Source organism: Desmodus rotundus, chromosome 5, assembly GCF_022682495.2.
Source record: "Desmodus rotundus isolate HL8 chromosome 5, HLdesRot8A.1, whole genome shotgun sequence".
NCBI classification, from domain to species: Eukaryota; Metazoa; Chordata; class Mammalia; order Chiroptera; family Phyllostomidae; genus Desmodus; species Desmodus rotundus.
The window spans coordinates 12,523,447-12,541,036 of NC_071391.1; the positions used below are offsets into that span (position 1 = coordinate 12,523,447).

Below are 17,590 nucleotides of genomic sequence, written 5' to 3' on the forward strand. Positions count from 1 at the left end.
CTGCGCGTCAGGCGGCTCCGGCTGCAGGGAGCCGCGGCGAGCGCTCCCGCCCTTTGCTCCCCTCCCCCTCTGAATATTCATCGCTTCCTCCCGCCCGGCCGGCCCGGCGGCGGCCGAGCCCCGCGGCCCCTCGCCGCCCTCCGCGGCAGCCCCCGCCCCCGCCCGGCCAGCGGGGCGGTGGGGAGGGGGCAGCGGCGCGCCCCGCGCGCGCCTTGGCGGCTCCCCTCCCGCGGGCAGAGGAAGCGCCCCCGCCTTGCCGCCTTCTCCGCCGGGCCCTCCCACATTCCTGGGACTGGGGACCCGGGACGCGCCGCGAGCCCGCACTCCTCGGTACGGGCGCCCCAGCCTCGGTCCCCCTCCCGGGGCCCGGGTTTGGGTCACCATATGCTGACCGAAATCCCTACCGAGGGCACAAGGCAGGCCTGCGTTTAGGAAGCAACCCGGTGAAGGCCTGGTTGACCTGGCCAGTGGGTGGGCTTGGGGTTCTTGAACCCCTGAACTGTAGGACACAGTGCTGGGTGCTGTGTTCTCCGCGCCCCCATCCCCGGGCGGGGGGCGGGGGGGCGGAGAGCCGGCGTTGGAGCGGGTCCAGTGATCAGGACCCCGGCTCTGGCATATGGTGCGCCTCTGGCTCTGCTGGTGCTACTTGGCTGTGTGGCCTGGGGACGGGCACTGCACCCCTCTGGGCCTTCTTCCCTAGTCGGTGGGATGCACGTAACTCTGGTGTCAGGCCAGAGAGTCGTGATTGGTGACTACGTGAGGTAATGAAGGGGAGAGTCCTAACGACGGGCAGCTTCCATCACGTTGTCGAAGAAGTCCACGACTCTAACGGGTTAGAGATTGCTGCGGATGTTGCTGCGGCGCCCGCGCCCGGGGAGAAAACTGAGGACCTGGGAGGCGAAGCCAGTTGCCCAAGAAAGGTAATGAGACAAAGGGCCAAACCGAGGAGTGCGGGGCGGAGAGATGAATTCCAACCAGGGAAAGAGGTGACACCTGAGCTGGGCTTTGAAGGCTGGGTTGGATTTCACCGAGCAGATAGAGGGGGGCAACGTCTCCGGAAGTGGGAGCAACTTGGCAAAGCAGCCGAAGGTGGATGATTCAGGCTTGACCTTCTGAAAAGCAGGGAACGGGAGGGTGGGGGGTTCGTGTTTGGGGGAGATTCTGAAAGCTAGAATAACTAGTCTGGGGGTAGATTCTCAGTGCAGAGGGTGCAAACCGCCAGGTGACTAATACTGCCTCCAGGTACCCCCTTGTAGCTCAGGGGCCCCATCTGTGAGATGGGAAGAACCCTGCACTGAAAGGACCGAAACAGCTCTCACCAGACAGGCAGAGAAGGTCAGAGGACCCACCTGTTGACTGCCACCTTGCCATCTTTTGTTTAAACATGATGTAATCATAATTCACAAGGAATCCTGTTCCTCCCTGCCTCCTCCCCTTCTTGGGCAGAGACAGGTGGTTTGAAAGGCGATCGTGTTCCTGATGCCCAGGAGGAAGAAAAGCTGCCAGGTCTGCAGGCTGCCCCAGCCACCCCAATACTCACAGACCCCACAGACCCTGGGGAACCACTCAGCCTCCATGGCCTCCTGGCAAATGGCTCTGGGAACTCTAGGGTGCACTCTGGTTTTCTCCTGGATGAAATGGGTGCCCTCACGGAAGTGTCGATGGGAACGGCACTTCCCCACCACGTGGTGATGAAGGAGAACACACAGCCTTTTCAGTAAAAGGAGTTAAGACCTGAATGGTGAACTACCTGTTCAGTCATAAACAGATTCCACTGGATTAACGACCCAGAGGAGCACGGAAGCGAATCCCCCGGAGGTGCAGTGCAAACTCCCTGAGGGCAGGGACTGGGCTTTCTCGCCCTGGGCACCCTGCCACGCCTCCCTCTGTGCCTCGCCCCTAGCAGGAACTCAAAACTTGGGTCTGATGCGTGCTCGTATAAATGCATCCTGGGGCACCGTGATGTCAAAGTTCATTTCTGCCGGGATAAATTAGGGAAGTGTCATTCGCTTTGCAAAAAGAGAGAGAGAACAACTCGATTCCAATTGATAGGTCTCTCCCTCAGGTGCTACTTCCCCTGGAACTTCCTAGATTCCCCAGTCCTGAGCTGGGTGCCGATCCCACCACCACAGTCTCCTAGCTCCCCTGGTATGAACTTTACTTAACCACCAATTGCTTATTTGACCATCTGCCTAGTGGGCTGCATCTTATCATTGCATGCCCAGCACAAAAGTCACCCGAACAGTATTATTTAGTTGAATGACATGCATTCCTTTGAATTGCAAGCTAAGGTATTAAATATGCCCCTGTTCTTTCGGCCCCCTCACCCACCCCCCCCTCTCTCTCACACACATGCACATTTCCATTTGCAAAGAGCTTTTCAGGGATAAATCTACTGTGCAAAGTTCAGGGCACATTCTCTGAGAATATAATGTACAATGACATTTGACCTTTTAATCATGTCCACTTTCAGGCAAAAACTACAGCTTTGCTGAATACGAGGCCAGGTTCATAGGAAGTAAAAGAGCCAAACCAAGAGGTTGGAATGGAGGGTTCCTGGGTGTGTTCCAGAAGTGCCTGACAGGAATTACCCAGTGGCTTGTTACAATACAGATTCCCATTGTTTCCTACAGACTATGGGGGATGGGGCCTGGGAATATGTATTTTTATCTATTTTTATCCACTGCCTTGGGTCATTCTTGCTGTCAAGCAGGATTGGAAAACACTGTTCATTCTATCATTGACCTGCACTGGGTCCCCAATAGAAATAAAGACCGTTGATCAGGCACCTACTAAGTGCCAGGCACTACTGTAGGTACTTTACATTAATGGTTTCTCTTCCTACAACAACCCTGCAGAACAGGTATCACTATCAGTAGTTGACAAGCAAAGAAACTGAGTCTCACAGAGATTTAGTGACTTACCCAGGGTCCCACAGCCTCAGAGTGTCAAAACTAGGATGAAACCATGTCTTTCTTGCCATTAAGCCAGGTTGTCCCTCCCCTTGATATTTGTAGATAAGCTAATAGAACGTGCTCTGCATGTTGGCTGTTATTATTACATTTATTGTTACTCCCCTGAGCCTCAGTTTTCCCAATTTTAAAATGGGAAGGGACAGAGAATACAAGATTTCCTACTTCATCCCCCAGGAACTGGGAGCAGGCAGACAGCCATGTTTAACGGCACGTCCCCTATCCCACCAGGAGACAGGCGCGCCGGGCACCAGCCTGGAGCCAGGTCAGCAGCCCCGCAGGGAGTCCATTCAGCCTGGCAACCCTCAGTTTATTTTAAAAGCCACCATGAGCAAACCATTCTCCAAAGCCCTCCTAAGCGGAATGGAATGTTTCTTGGGAGTGTGATTAGCTAATGTCGCAGGCATGGCTGCCCTGAGACCTTCCTGCCTCACAGACTTGAACTGAATCAGAATGGAAAGGAAGATTTAGAAAGTTCTTTATAAATAAAAAAAAAGAGCACTTCATCTTTATAATAGTAACAGGATGTTTCCTGTGGACTACTAACTGCGCTGTGGTTAGAACTCCATGCTCGTCCACCAGACCTCAGCTCCTCCCTGAGCAGAGCCTGAATCACCTGCCTGCGCACAGAGCCAGGGAGTGCCTTGGCAGTGCCTTTTCTGTTTCTTCAAGCACTTGCAACATTGAGCTTTTTCCTAATTTGTGTGTGTCGAGATAGGAAACAAAGTTGCACTTGCAAAGAAACAGTTGACTGTGACAGATGTTCAGTGCAGGAATGGAAGCCTATTGTAGCCATCTCAGGGTCTGCAGAACAGAAAGAGAGCCACTGCCCGTGCGAGACCGTTCCCCAAGTATTAGATGCCCACAGGAATGAGCCCCCGGGTCAACAGTTCTGAGCTCCCAGTAAGCTCAGAACCTCCATGTTCTGGCAAGACAGATGCAGGACCCATGGTCTTAGGGCACCTGAAAACACAGGGAGTGTGTGACAAGGAGACCTAGGGGACAAGGGGCTTTTGTCCAGGGCTTGAGAACGACTTCTGCACAAAGACCACAAGAGGCAGGCGGGGGCAGGCAATCAAGCCTGCAGCGGAAACGTCACCTCAAACAAAGACAGGGCTGAGAGGTGTAAAGACAAGCAGGAGAGTGAGCAGGAGGCCCAGAGTCCCAGGGCTTCTCAGTGGCTGGGCCCTTCCAGGCTTGTTGAAAAGAAATTAATTTTGTTCAGGTTTGAAAAGAGTTGTTCTTTTTTTTTTTTTTCAGGTTAAGAAATGTCTTAATCACATTGCACTGGATCTATAGAACACCTGGATAAGGGTTAGGATAAGAAATGAACAGTCTAAATAAGCAAAGCAAAATCATTTATGGCAATACTTTCATTATGATATATAAGTGGTATATGAGCACATATGAACATATATGCATATGTCATATTCGATTGATATGTGAGTGAGCTATGCTCATAGTAATAAACCGTAATGGGTACAAGTATGGGCTCTGGAGTCAGCTTCCTGTGTTCAAATCTTAGTTCTGCCATTTATTAGCTGTGTGACCCTGAACCAGTCACTTAAGTTCTCTGTGCCCTGATATCCTTATCTGTAAATGAGGACATTCTTGGGATGGTTATAAGTACTTAAAAAATAGGTCAAGCACTGATAATCCTGCCTGGAGTAAAGCAAATACCATGTAAAAAGAGATATTATTAAAATATCTTGTTGGCAGATGTGAGGCAGGATGGTGTAAGGGGAAGAATATGTGCTTGGATCAGATGGTCGTAGGTTCAAATCCTATAAACTTGCTGCACAGTTTTGGCCTCCATTTCCTCCCATAAGGAATGGGGTGATAACTCATTTCTGTGAAAAGGACAGGAAGTGACACATGCCAAGTGCCAGGCACCCATTCCAGGAGCCCCAAGGGTAGAGGCATAGTGACTGACAGAAAGAGAAGGAGATGGGGAGTCAGGGCCCTGAGACTTTATTACCCAGATGTCATAGCAGAGACAAGTCACTCTTCTTGGGCTTAGTTTCCTCCTTTGTAAAGTGGGGGTTAGATTGGTGCATGGGTCAGCACGGGCTAGGGTATGCCATAGTAACAAACACCTCCCCAGATCTCAGTGACGGAAAAGAACGAACAGGAACGCCTTGTTCTCACTCCACGTCCCCACAGATCAGCTGAGGGCTGGGCTCCACATCACCCTCCCCTCAGGGGCCATCTGCTGGAGCGGACACTGCCTGGAGCCTTGCCAATTGCTCTGGCAAAGGGGAAAAGGGCTTCGGAGGGTCTTGACCTGCGAATTAAATACTCTGTCCTGGAAGTAACACTCATCTCTCTCACTCACAGGTCATTAGCCAGAAGTAGTGGTGGGGCCCCACCCCACTACAGGGGGCAGGAGGCCCATCCTACCACGTGCCCAGAAGGCAGAGCTAGCGTGGTGGTCAAGTGAACGGCACTCATGACCAGCACAGTTACGGAGCCTCTGAAGTCCTGTGGTTAGAAGTGTGCCCCGCTGACCAGCAGCCTAGATGTCCCCTGAAAGCGTGTTGGAAATGCAGGATTTCTGATCCCACCCAGACCTGCTGTGACAGTTAACTTTATGTGTCATCTTAGGCAGGCCACAGGATGCCTAGCTGCCTGGTCAACATGACTTCTGAGTGTGTCTGGGGAGGGTGCTTCTGGAAGAGATTCGCAGTCAGACTGGGGAACTCAGTGAAGCAGTTGCCCCCCACCAGCCCCCGGCCAGGTGGGCGGTCCCGTCTGGTCTGTGCAGGGCCCGAGGGGAACAGAGTGGTGGAGGACGGTTGAGTTCTGTCTCTGCCTGACTGTGTGAGCTGGAGCATCCATTCTCCTGCCCTGTGCTCCTCTTCTCAGGGCCTCAGACTCACGCTGGAATCCGCACCAGCAGCCCTCTACGTCTCGGGCTCTGAACTACACCACCAGCTCTCCTGGGTTTCCAGCTGGAAGGCTGCAGATGGTGAGGCTTCTCAACCTCCATAATCACAGGAGCCAATGCTTTATTTTATTTATGTACAATACACATGATATATCTCCTGTATAACATATGTCTCCTATGTTACATATAATATTGAATACGTGTATCTTATACATAATACATAGATATATCTCCTATATATCGCCTACATTACATGTCATATTGAATATAGTATATCTCCTATATTATATATATATTGTGTGTGTGTGTGTGTGTGTCCTATAGGTTCTGCTTTTCTGGAGAAGCCTGCTTAACACACCTACTAAATCAGCACCTGCGCTTTATGAGACCCCAGTAGACTGCTGTAGACGTCCAGGTCTGAGCCGGGCTAGCCTGTGCCCAGCGGGTAGCCCTGCAGCGAACTGCTTAAGAGCCTGGCTCTCAACCCCTAGCAGTAGATTCGGTTACCACGCTTACTCCGCAGCCACCCACAGAGACTCCAATCAGAGTTCTAGTTCTCAGTGCAGTCACAGCTCAGGAGTCTGCGCTGAGCAGCACCCAGGTGCAGTTAGCTTCCTCCAACCACGCTTTGAGAAAATCCGCTCAAGCTTATTCTGAGTCTGTGGGATTTTTTTTTTCTATAAAGCAAAAGGAATTCTAGAAGGCCTAGACTAAACCTTGAGAGTTTCCTTTCACTTACTTGAAAACTCCATTCCAAAAGAAAGAGGAGGTAAAAACCTAGGTAGTAACACCCACTGCGGTTATTGGCAGCTCCGCCCCAGGCTCCGAGCCAGCCGCATCACGCACTTGATCTGCTTTCGCCCTGACCACCACACCCCTGCACCCGAGGCTCGGTCCGGGTCCCCACTCGATGGTTAAGGGAACTACAGAACCAAGAGTTTAAGGAACTTGCTCAAAGACACGCAGGAGGCAGAACCAGGAGGCAGACCCAGATCTGCCTGAAGTCAGCTCTTGGGTTAACCACTTCGTGGTGGCTTCCCCGGGGCTGGCACCCGGCCCAAGGAGGTCCCTCCGCAGAATTCATTCCCCATCCTGAGCGTCTCCCACGTGGTTCTGCAGCCCGGTGACACAGCGGGCCCGGGTATAGGTAGTGCTTTAGCACTACGGTTTCTGTCCTCTGATCTGCTTGGACTCTGCTCCCTCTCCTCTGTGCGATGGGCAGGGAAGAAAAGAAGATGTCCCTCCTCCTGGGCCTCCAGCCTCCTCAACTGACTTCGGTTCATTTCTGGGCTGTAAAGAAATATCGGTGTGCTTGCTTTAGCCAAAGCCTAGACGTTTACAGTCACCAAAGACATACACACATGAAGTGTTTTTGCCTTGAGCCTCTGGGCCCTGGGAAAGCAGGCTGGGCTGGGCTGTCCTGGGCTGATCCTGGGCCTGTGTCTGACTTGGCCATCATCCTAAGCAGTGAAATCCAACAGAGAGGAGTTCGTAGACCGGCTGTGATCCTGGCACAGGGAAGGCGACAGCAGGTGTCCTCAAGGTCTTGGCGTTTCTGGCAAAGCTAGATTTTCCTTCCCCTGATCCCTGCTGGCACAGTGACCCCCCGGAGACTCACGGTGCCCGGAGCAAGGCATTCGCAATTGCTGAACCATCAAGTGAACCAGGGCCGAGCAGCGAAGGGATCCCGCCAGACTCCCTGACTCAACCTGGCATTTGTGACCTGGGAGGATCCCTGGGTCCTGGCCCCCTGGCCTTCAGCGCCAACCTGAGGCAGGTGTGTTCTCTGCACACTTGGTCCACAGCAGGGGTTGGTCAGACAACTTGACCTTCTGCTCCCTGAGCTGGAAGGGAGCTTAGAGGTCATGCATTCAACCCCGGATAAATAAATGAAGTCCCAGAGAAAGACAATGATTATCTAAAGCCATGGAGAAGTTTATAGGAAAAGTCAAATGCAGACTGGGATAGGGGCTGGATAATAAGAGGTCTGTCCAGAAAAAGTCCAGCGATTGTTAACGTATCGAGAACAGTATGCACAATATTGATGTGACCCGGCAGCCAAGGCGAGTGGACTGGAATGCGCATGTGTGAACAATGACGACTTCACTGTACCAGTCAGTGGGGGCAGGAGACACCAGTGAGTGAGCATGTGTACTGGGTGGCCATCGCATTCGAAATGACTGAGTGAGTAGAGCAATGAATCTGCATCAAAGTCTACATTAAGCCTGAACATTCCTCTGTGGAAATTGTTAAGATGATCCAGAAGGCCACAGCTATGAGCAACTGGTGATTGGCAGCTTTATCATGACAACGTACCCAGTCGTGCATCAGGTCTCGTGCAGAGTTTTTTGGTGAAACATCAAATCACCCAGGTGATTCAGTCCCACTATCGCCCAGATTTGGTGCCCTGAAACATCTGGCTTTTCTCAAAACTAAAAGCACCTTTAAAAGGGAAGAGATTTCAGATCTTCAATAAGATTCAGGAAAATTTGATGGGGCAGCTGATGACGATGGGGAGAACTGGATGAGGTCCCAAGGTGCCTACTTTAAAGGGGACTGAGGCATCATTGTCCTATGTACAGTGTTTCTTGTATCTTCTTCAATAAACGTCTCTGTTTTTCATAGTGCATGGCTGGATACCTTCTGGACAGACTGTGAGTGTGTGTGTGTATGTGTACACATATCCATACAGTGTTCTACCATTTTCAAGTTTGCAAAGTTCTTTCACTTGCAGTCAGGAAAAATACTCAAAATAGCTTACCCTGTCAGGCACAGGTTCTCATGAATCAGGACAGACACCAGCCCACAGCCCTGCAAACATGAATACCCTTGGCCCTCTCAACGACCTTGGGGCATGAGCCCTGTAGTATTCCCACCTCACAGATGGGGAGATAGAGGCTCAGAAAGATTGATGTGTAGCCCTGCTCACCGTCGTAGCTAATATTTGTGTTTGCTTGTTTGCAGGTTACAGAGATGGTTTAAGCAAAAGGAGAGCTCTATGAGGAGACCACTGGGGTGTCTGGCAGGCCCCCACGCAGGAACATGCAGGGCCTCCCCCAGGTCTGGCTGCAAGAACTGGAAAGCCACCAAGAGCCCAGGCCAGCTGTCTCTGCACATCTGCCTCCTGCTTCTCTCCAGCAGGCCACCCTGCTCTGCATCTCTGTGCAATTTTCCCAGTCTCCTCACCTGTTTCACATTCTGACAGTGTAACTCCTAGACCATTTCAAATCCCAATTCCCAGAGGGTTCTGGTCGGCCCATCTTGGATCCCATGCCCACCCCTGGTCTACTTCTCTTACTTGTGACTGACATTTAACAGTTCTTATTCATTTGTTTCACCTGTTTACTTGTTGCTGTTTTTGTTGATACATTTTGAAGTATACACATCATGACATTTCATCCCTAAATATACATCTCTAAAATTTAAAGGGATCATTCTACTTAGCCACAACACCATTATCACACTCAACAAAATTAACAATTCCTTAATGTAACCAAATACTCCATCCACACCCAACTATATACAGTTGTTCCCAAAATATTTTTCAATGCTGGTTTTCTAAACTAGAATTCAATCAGCATCTACACATTGTGTTTGGTTGTCTTTACCTTTACCTCTCCTTTTCATTTCTACATCCGCATCTACATCTCAACCACTCTAACCTCCGTATCTGTAGCTACATCTCCGTTGTCAGTATGGCTGCTCTCATCATGCGCGCAGAAGGGAATACCTCCTCGCCAGACCCAGCCAAAAAACACCCCAGCTATTTGTGAGTGAAACGCTGTAGCCTGGTCCCCTCCATCCACTGGTAAGTGATTGACTGTGCGTGAAATCTCTGGCCTTGGAAGAAAAACAAAGGATACCTATATGCAAGTCAGCCTGTACAACAAGGACTACGTCTGTCTGTCTGTCTGTCTCTCTCTCTCTTCCCTCACCTTTCTTGTATAATTCAAAGAGGCAAGCTGGTGTGAAAGGAAGGACACAGCAGACAACACCTCAACCCCGGCTCCATGACCGTGGAGCAGTGTGGCCTTGGGCAGGTCGTTTCCCCTCCCTGAGCCTCAGTTCCTCCACCTGTGACGTGAAGACAGTGCCCGTTTGTGGGGCTGCTGTGAGGAAGAGTGAACTCACTCACACAGCCTGCCCTCCGCCGTGATTTGTTTCCTTGTGAAGCCTGGAACAGAAGCGCATACCCCGTTACCAAATTCAGTTTTTCTCCTTCCCGTAGACACATTAGAGGACATTTCCCAGCCTCCCTTGCTGTTAGGTGTGGCCATGTGATCGAGTTTTGACTACGGAGTCTGAGAAAAGTGTGCTGTGTGAGCCACCTCCAGGTTCAGCCCATGACACCTATGCCTATGGGCCAAGGGCAACCCTAGAAATGGCCTAGTGACACTGGCAAAAACCTCTATGTATCTGGTCCCTGGATGACTACGTGGGCCGAAGTTCTTGCTACCAGTGAAGAACACCTGATGTGGACTTGCCACGAGCAAGAAACAAAGCTTTATGGTGATAACCAACGTGGTTTTAGGGTTTATCTTCTGCAGCAGCTAGCATTGCTTTAACCCACACAAAGCTCAATGTTAAAGATAAAGTTACTGCTTAGAAGGAAAACCTGAACAGGACTGATGTAAATCATAGTGGCTTTTGTAAGGAACCATACAACTGTTAAGGGAAACCCTTACATTTTAATCATGTATTTTATCACATGTCTAAGTGTTCTGATATTTTTTCCGCCTCTGAAATAATGCCGTGCGTGCGTGGCATCTGCCATCGCTGACAGCCAGGAGACAGCCGTGAGGTCGGTGCCGTCAACGGCACACGCACGACCATAGTCCCAGCTCTCCATCTGTCGTCCTTTCCCCCCGAAGGTCGGAGGTCGGGCATTGTTAGCACTGCAGGTGTTGGGTTTAATCACCACCCACAATGTCTTCAAAGAGACTCCATGCTGATTGGGCGCTGAAATGAAAAGTCCGTGCGAACCAGGCAAGGAAGCAGAGCGGCTTGGTGTATGGTAAGGGTCTGTGTCTAAGTAAGACTGAAGAGAGCTCCGTCAGCAGCCATCGAATGATAATGTTAAGTGATAGGAAAGCTTTGCGTCATGGTTTCCTGTTTTTCAGAAATACATCGATGATGGTGTGGGGTACAATGGGAGGGTACCTTTGATTTGGTGAAATTATCAACATGTAGATATGTCAGTGATTTTTACCCAAGGAAGAAAGCCAATGTACATAATAATAATAATAATAATAATAATAATAATAATAATAAAAGCAACTTGCACTTCCTAAGAGCCAAACAAGTGCCAAGCTCTGTGCATTAATCGCATTACCTCACTGAAGCATTGTAACAGCTCTGTGAAGTGGTTACTCTTTTATAAATGATTGCAAGGGAATCGGGTGCTATGAGACTGAGTAACAGGGAGGAACATGACTCCAATTGGGAAGGGGACCTTCCTAGGACGCAAGAAGACCTGAAAGAGAACAGTTGTCCGTGTTAAGTGAGCACTTACCAGGTAGCAGGTTGGATTCTAGTTACGTATCAACTCAATTCTCCAAAGAGCCCTGAGAACACTATTATCAGTTCCACTTACAGGTGAGGAAATCAAGACAGGGATAAATGACTGGCTCCTAGTAACTCAAGTCACACAGCTACTGTGATAAAACCTGGGATGTGAAGCATGGCCCTCTGGGCGCAAAGCCGGTGCCTCTTCCCCCTTCACTATCTTCCCCAGTGATTAAAACAGGGAGGCGTCTGCATCTTACCAATAAGGCAGCAGGAAGTGAAATGGTACAAGCACAGGCTCCGGGGTCAGACAACCTGAGTTCAAAACCAGGCTCTGCAACTGACCAGCAAGGTACTTGGCTCTTCATTTGTTGTATTAAATGAGTTAATACACATGTGGAGCTTATATCAGAACCAGGATGCAGTAAGCCCTCTAATAGTATTACATAGTGTTACTATCTTAAACAATGCTCACAAGAACTCCGAGGAAACAGCAGCTCAGAGCTTTCGCAGCTTGTCTGAACCCACTCATTTAAAGAAAGGTATAAGGATGCAAACCTAAGTCTGTTCACTCAGAAGCCCTTGCTTTTACTCCACGGAGCTGCCAATCAAAGATGAGTCCAGGGGTTAGGTCTGCATTCCTGCAGCTTTCCGAGAAAGGAGATTGCAAACCCAATGTGACACCCCATTTCAACTTCCAAATCCCACCCAACAGCAAGGCTCTGTCATTGCCGATCTGGATTTCATGTGTTTTATTTTAAGTTTTTAATCCTCGCTTGATTATGTTCATTGATTTGAGAGAAAGAGAGACATTGATATGAGAGAGAAAGGAGAAACATCAATCGGTTGCCTCCCATATGCACCTTGACTGGGATCGAACCTGCAACCTAACTATATGCCCTGATGTGAATAGGACCCGCAACCTCTTGGTGTACAGGGTGACACTCCAACCAACTGAGCCACACCAGCCAGGGCTCATCCGTTTTATTTTAAAGTCATTCCTCTTTGAAAAGCTGGAGGGAAGATGGAGACTCAATAGTCAGTTTCTTTCTTTTATATTTTTCATATGCTGTACTTTACATTTCCTCACCTGTGGAGAGAAGGCAGGGACCATTTCAGAGTCAGGCACAGAGTAGGCGTTCGACAAACAGGTGTTGTGTGGAGAACATATTGGAGGTTGCCAGAGGCAAGAGGTGGGGGCAAAGTGGGGAAGGGGAGTCGAAAGGTGCAAACTTCCAGTTATAAAAAAACAGTAACTCCTGGGATATAATACACAGCATGGTGATTATAGCTAATAATATTGTATTGTGTGTTTGAAAGTTGCTAAGAGAGTAGCTCCTAAAAATGCTCACCAGAAGAAAAAAAATTGTAACTATGTGTGGGGATGAATTTTAAGACTTATTTTGGTGATCATTTTGCAACATATACAAATATCAAATCATGTTGTATTTTGAAACTAATATCATGTTATAGGTCAATTACATCTCAATTGATAATTTTTTAAATGGCTAAAACCATGTGTCATATGAACCAATGTGCAAGAGAATGAGTGCATGTCCTCTAAGGTCTCTCCCAGATCAGACGGACCCCACACCGCCCTGCCCCCGCCCACCCTACTGGCTTTTCTCTGACTCCCACTTCTTAACCCCAGTGTTTCTCAGATAAGGGTGTCTGGAGGGGCTTCTGAGGACACTATGACATTGAAGTGGTCTTGGTGTGTGGTGACACCCTGGGTTTCTTCATTCCCCGTTCCCTTGGGCTGGTGTTTGAGCAACAGGGTAGAGACGGAGGGGTGTGTGTGTGCTGGGGAGGGGCTGTGAGGTTTTGGGTGGGCAGGTGGATGATCTGTGCCTGGAGCACTCATACATATCCTAACTGTCAATCAAGGTGACAGGTGTTTCCAGCAGGGAAGGCTGGGAGCCCTGCTAGACATTCACCATCAAGACAGGAGACCCAGGCCTTTGGTTACAAATCGTGGAAACCCATCTCAAACAAGCATAGGGTAGAGAAAGGCATGCATCACTCACAGAACTTGGAATTCAGGGGCATACTGGCTTCATGTCTGAATCCTAACACTCAAGTAAGGTCTCAACTTTCCTCTTCTTCCCTCTTCCTGGCCCATTTCCTTCTCTCGGTGTTTGTTCATACTCTCTCCTCTGAAGATGGGCGTTCTCCAAGCAATGGCTGCTGACCACCCTCCGCTGACCTCCTTCCAGCTGCGGAGAGCTCTAACCACCATGACTGTTAAAGTTGGGGGCTTGTAGGGGAGGAAGCTGGGACTGTTCCCTTTGATGAAAAAATCAATAGCTTTCTCAGAAGCCCAGAGCAGACTTCCCCTTCAGTCTTATTGACAACAACGGGGCCCCGAGGATAACCCTGGCCACAGGGGAGGCTGGGAAGGTGGGAAAGAGGGTTGTTGTCGGCTTATCATGGTCCATCGTCTGGAGTGAGCATGTGGTCACCCTGAGCAAAATTAGGGTTTCCTATGCCAGGAAGGAGAGAGACTACATTGCGTAGGTAACAAATGGTGTTACCATAAGGACATGTTATGAAGCCACCTCACCAGATCACATAGTAAAAACAGGAAAGACAGCCCTGGTTGGTGTGGCTCAGTTGCAGCACTGTCCTGTAACCCAAAGGTTGCAGGTTCAATTCCCCATCAGGGTACATTCCTAGATTGTGGGTTCGATCCCCGGTCCGAGCATGTGTGGGAGGCAACCAATCAATGTTTCCCTCTCACATAGATGTTTGTGTCTGTCTCTCCCTTCTTCTCTCTCTAAAAGCAATGAAAGAATGTTCTCTGGTGAGGATTAGAAAAAAAAAAAACAACCCAGGGAGGAGAAGTTTTGCAAAGAAGTGGAAATGCAAATACAACCAATGCCCCCATTAGAATGGGGAAGCAAGCAGGTGAAAGTCAGGAGAGGTGAATCAGGGAAGGCGGGCGTGGCCCGAAAGGAGAGGACCAGTCAGCTGTGAGCAGCACCTGTCAGCACCTTTCCTGGAACACACAGTTCTTTTCTAAGGATATTCTGGAATAGAAGTTCAAGAAATACAGAGGGTCTTGGTGAGCAAGGAGCAAGTGAGAGGTGTCCTCACCGTGAAGAGTCTGAGTCCCTCCTACGAAACCAAAGCAACAGAGTTCCAACCCAAGGAGAAAGATGCTGAAAAACCTTCACTGGCTTCCCACCACCTTGAGCTCAAGTCCAATTCCATAGTCTGCCCCACTGTCCCCTCCAGCTCCATCTCTCACTGTAACTCTCCCATCCTCTTGCTCCAGCTCCCTAAATCCAGCCTGCACTTTCCTGACACCAGGGTTTTGCTTCCTCTGTCCTTTCTGTCCTCGCCTAGCTCTGCCCTCACCTAGCTCTGCCCTCTTTCAGTCTCCATTTCCTGACCTATAAAAAGGGAAGTACCTCAATTAACAGGTGTTGTGAGAATTATGGAAATGGAATAAAACATGTTAAGTGCTTAGAATACTACCTGGCACACAGGAAGAGTTCAATACATGTCGGTTGTCCTTATTCATTCGCCCTGTTTTGAGATCTGAACAAACTCGGTATACATATTTACCCCTTCCTTCCTTGCTGTATTTGTGAATGAATACAGCCAGAGGGTGAGCACCGTGAGGTCTAGGGAGATGGGTGTGGCTGACCTCTGCTTCGTTCTCCTTTGCAGTGGCATGCCAAGCACACAGCTATTCCTGAACAGTTCACCCGAGATGATGGACGGACAGCCTGACCAGGGACAGACTGTTCATCCAGGACTTGTTGAAGGGTGCAGGGTTAGCTTGGGAAAGTTGACCTCCGGGGCTGTTCCCTCTTTTGGTGGCTGTGGGGTCCCACCAGGAAATGGAGCCCACCCACAATTTCCCAACAGACCTGTTGGGAAAGTCAGGTGGATTCATCCACCGCCAGTGTGGAGTTAAGGCCCGTCACCAGGGTTCGCCTGCAAAAAGCAGGAACCTGACAGTGTGAGGAGGGGAAGCCTAAGTGCCTCTCTTCAAGGCCTGTCAGCAGTGACTCAGCAGGAAGTCAGCCAAGGCCTGAGTCACTCCCTCCCCTATCACCACACCCAGGGTTTTCCTCCAGGGCTGGGAAGCCTTCTCAGAGCTAGAGGTGCAAACCCTCTGTCTCTGGGTCTCCCCAGGCCAATGAAGTCATTTCTTGAACATTACAGCAGTTTAGAGCAGGAACTCTGGGGTCAGGCTGCCTGCCTCTTCTTTAACCTGGAGCAAGTTTCTTAGGGTCTCTGGCCACAGTTTGCCCATCTGTAAATGGGAACAACAGCAGCACCTCCCTCACAGGAGGGAAAGAGCTTAGAACAGTGCATGGTATGTTGATAGGGCTTCTCTACCAGGCCAGGCCTGGTCCCGCCTCAGGGCCTTTGCATATACTGTTTTCTCTTCCTAGAATGTTTCTGCCCCAGGTGGCCAGCTCCCCACTTTTCCTCCTTAGTACTTACCATCATCTAATAGATTGTGTATTTTCATCATGACTCTTCTCTATGGTCTACCTCCCCCACCCCCGCTGGAATTCAAGTTCCATTTTTGTCTGCCTCCTTCACTGCCGTACTCCCTAGACCTAGAGAAGTGCTGACACATAGCAGCTCTCAATAAACATGTGTGGAATGGAAATGAATGTCAGCTTATTCAACATCATTTATCACCAGCTATCATTGTCATCAATAAAGATCACCAGTAAAGATCGCCATGCTTATTCACTCCATTGGCGTGAGAATCAGAGAAAGGTTCAAAGTTATAAACCGCAACATGGTCAGCAAATCTGCCTTTCGTTCATCAGCGCTTGAATAAACAGATTCTCGAAGCTTGGAGACCTCTGCTGTTGGGGTGGAAAACTCCTGTGTTAGCCACGGGGACTGGGCAGATGGCGGACACAGAAATGTGTGAATCAGACACTAGGGAGTGGTGAGAACCAAGGGATTTGAAATGCAATCCCCACCTAAAGGCATTTAAATTCAAATTAGAAGATAATCTCTCCAGCCAAACACCTCTCTAAGCTGCGTTTCCCTGACTCCAGATTCTAAATGCAAATTTATCACCCATTTGATCATTCTGACTTTAAAATATTCAAATACTAATATGACTCAGACCCTCCTGTTCTCCTGCCACCCTGACACCAAGGGCCCAGGGGGCTTCACAGGGCCATCGGTCAGCTCTGATCTTAGCTGCCCCGTTTGGGGCTGCTTTGCTGTGCTGCTGACTCCCCAGAGTTCAGCTGAGGGCGGCTGACCAGGCAGTCAGGAGGGCCCATAGGACCTTCCTGGTCTCCAGGATTGGATCTTCAATAACCTCCAGGGAGGCACCACCCACTCCAGGAAGATCATTTCTCCCCAGTGCCTCAAGGGTCTGTTAAAAAGATGCAATTCACATCATGAAAGAGAACTTTCGATGCAGTCTGCCTCTGTGTGGGGGTTGGGGTGACCCCACCCTCCTCCCCAAGGACAATGGGTGGGGACTTTGCCTCATGTTTGTCTAAAGGCCCATCTTGGTGAACTTCCCAAACAAAGGGAGACAAGTCCAAAAGTTGGGAGCCTTTAACTCCTGGAAACAAAGATGGCCAGCATCCCTCCCTACACCCAACCCCCATGGCATTTTCTTATTAAAATAGAGGAAGAAATTGAGTCCCCCTCTCACATACCCCCTGTGTAGATGGAGAATGGAACCTAGACAGGCTAGACGTGTAAGCTTCTCTGGCTGTGGAAACTCCAATTTCCCTGAACCTCTGCTTTCTCATCTGTGAAATGAGAAGAAAAATCCAGCGGCCGAATTGAATTCTGGGAAGAAGAAATGTGAGCCACGCCTCCTCCTGATTTAGCTCCTTCCCCAAGCTTTAGTCCCTCCGACCCAGTACAGGACACAACCACACACACCAGCTTCCCAGCACCTGCACGGAGGTCTATTATATATTCGCTATTACCATTAACACTGTTATGCAGGTTCACCCCGTGAACGTGGAGCCAAGACAACGGCCCACCCATCAGCCCTCGGCACCCACCACCAGCCTGCTTCCCAAAGCAAGGCACCCAGAAAAGCAGATCCCGTGTAGCCACAGACACTTGTCAATGCAGCAAAGCAGAGTCACAGCTCAGTAGTGACTTCAGCGTGACCCAGTGGCCCAGGGTCGCTCCCAGCTTTGGCCCCACACCCCCACCCGCCATGCCAGTCCCTGGAATAATCATCTTTATAGAAACCTTGAAAGATAACTGC

The 17,590-nt window shown here is 49.8% G+C and overlaps 1 long non-coding RNA gene across 1 annotated transcript; it reads left to right on the top strand.

The window, feature by feature from the left end:
• Positions 1–5: 5 nt before the first annotated feature.
• On the top strand, positions 6–12,869 carry LOC112303399 (uncharacterized). The gene is made up of 4 exons (XR_008426887.2): positions 6–330; positions 701–920; positions 5,838–5,940; positions 8,824–12,869. It is a non-coding gene; the product is annotated as an uncharacterized lncRNA (long non-coding RNA).
• The last annotated feature ends 4,721 nt before the right edge of the window (positions 12,870–17,590 follow it).